Raw genomic sequence first — 2,640 nt, forward strand, 5'->3', positions numbered from 1 at the left:
AGAGATAAAGACAGATGTATTATAATGTTCACAGAGTCAATTAAGCAGGAAGGTACAATAATTATAAACATATCTGTGCATTTAACAACAGAGCCCCAAAACACACAAAACAAAAACTGACAGAATTGAAGGAAGAAATAGAAAATTCAATACTAATGGTTGGAGACTTCAATACCCTTCTCAATAATCGATAGAACTAGGCAGAGGATCAACAAGGAAACGGAAGACTTGAACTGGACTATATACCAACTATATCTAACATCTATAGAATACTTCATTCAACATCACAGAATACACATTCTTTTCAAGTGCACTGTGGATATATATTAGTCTAAATAAATGTAAAGAGGATTGGAATCATACAAAATATGTTCTCTGACCATAGTGGAATAAAAGTAGAAACCCATAACATAAAGAATAACAGAACTTTAGGAAAATTCACAAATATGTGCAAACTGAACAACATATTTCTAAATAACACCTCAAATAAGAAATCACAAGGGAAATTAAAAAATATTTTCAGAAGAATGAAAATGAAAGCCTTACATACCAGCATTTATGGGATGCAGCTAAAGCAGTGTTTACAAGGGAATTTATAGCTATAAACACCCATACTGAGAAAAGGAGAAAGCATCTCAAAGCTATAATCCAAACTTACACCTTAGGACATTGGAAAAAGAAAAGCAAATTAAATCCAAACCAAGTAGAAGGAGGTAAATAATCACAATTACAGTGGAAATTAATGAGATAGAGAATAGAAAAACAACAGACAAAAATCAACAAAACCAGAAGTTGATTCTTTGAAAAGATCAACCACATTGACCAATATTTAGCTAGACTAACCAAGAAAAAAAAAAAAGAGAAAGAAGTCTTGAACTGCTAAAATTAGGAGTGAGAAAAGGGACATTGTTACCAACATTAGAGAAACAAAAAAAGACTATAATAAAATAGTATGAGCAACTGAATGTCAACAAATTAGATAACATAGATGAAACAAATACATTTCTACAATCAAAAACTACCAAAAGTGACCCAACCAGAAATGGAAAGTCTTAGCAGTCCTATAATAAATAAAGAGATTGAATTTGTGTATCAATCATGCATTTTTATTTTCTGTATTTCTGATGCTTTGATACCTGGAGTATTGTGGAACCTGGAGAGACTGCCCCTTCCAGATTAGCAAATTCCTACAGATAATAACCTACTCACCCCTGAGCATACCTTTCATATGTAAACTAACACATCCAAAGCCCACACCCTCACCATCTCTGTTAGTGGGCTCTTATACTCTGGGCCACTATTCCCCTGCCCTAATCACCCCAGCTCCAATTACCAGGCAACTAGGAACAATCTCCATGCCCCAGAGCCTGCTGAAACGATTCAGAGTAACCAATCCTAAACCTGATTACACTGCTTTCCATGGAAACCATAAAAAAAGTGCTTGCCAGTGTGTTTCCCTTGAGCCCTTTGCCTCATGACTGACCCTGTTGTTTCCCCAGGTGTGTAAACAAATGTTGGGAACTGAGAGTAACAAACTATCTTCTCAATGGCAATTATCCCCTCATCTAATAGCTTTACCGTGCCTGAACCATAATAAAATCTGTGTTTTAAAACAATTAGTAATTTAAAAATTATCCACAGAAAAATCTCAGCTATAGATGGCTTCACTGGTGAATTCTGCAGATAATGAAAAGAAGAATCAAGGGGTGCCTGGGTGGCTCAGTCAGTTAAACCTCCTACTCTTGATTTTGGCTCAGATCCTGATCTCATGGTTCATGAGACTGAGCCCTGCATCAGGCTCTGTGCTGACAGTGCAGAGCTTGCTTGGGATTCTCTCTCTCTCTTTCAAAAATAAATAAATTAGTAAATAAACCTTAAAAGAAGACTCAATACCAATTCTTCACAGACTCTTCCAAAAAATAGAAAAGGAGGGAACATTTCCCAACTCATTCTATGAGGACAGTATGACCCAGAAACCAGACAAAGATATAACAACAAATGAAAACTACAGATCAATATCCTTTATGAATATAGATGCAAAGATATAGGAAAGCATTTGAAAAAAACCCAACACCATTTCATTAATTAAAAAACACTCCACAAACTAAGAATAGAAACTTTCTCAAGCTGATAAAGGGCATCTATGAAAAACCCACAGCTAACATCACACTTGATGGTAAAAGACTGAATGCTTTCTCCCTAAGACTAGGAATAAGACCAGGATGTCCATTCTCAGTGCTTGTATTAAACACTGTACTGCAGTGAATTAGGCAAATAGGCAAGAAAAGAAATAAAGGCATTCAGATGGGAAAGGAAGAAGTAAAACTATATTTGCATGTGACATAATCTTATATCTAGAAAATCCTAAAGAATCCACCAAAAAACTATTCAGCAAAAAATGAATTCCGCAAGGTTATAAAATAGAATATCAGTATATAAAAGTCAATTGTTGGGGCGCCTGGGTGGCTTAGTCGGTTAAGCGTCCGACTTTTGCTTAGGTCATGATCTCGCGGTTCGTGGGTTCGAGCCCCGCGTCGGGCTCTGTGCTGACTGCCAGCTCAGAGCCTGGAGCCTGTTTCGGAGTCCGTATCTCCCTCTCTCTCTGACCCTCCCCTGCGCACGCTGTCTCTCTCTCTCCTA

This window comes from Crocuta crocuta, unplaced genomic scaffold (genome assembly GCF_008692635.1).
Source record: "Crocuta crocuta isolate KB4526 unplaced genomic scaffold, BGI_CrCroc_1.0 scaffold216, whole genome shotgun sequence".
Taxonomy (NCBI): Eukaryota; Metazoa; Chordata; class Mammalia; order Carnivora; family Hyaenidae; genus Crocuta; species Crocuta crocuta.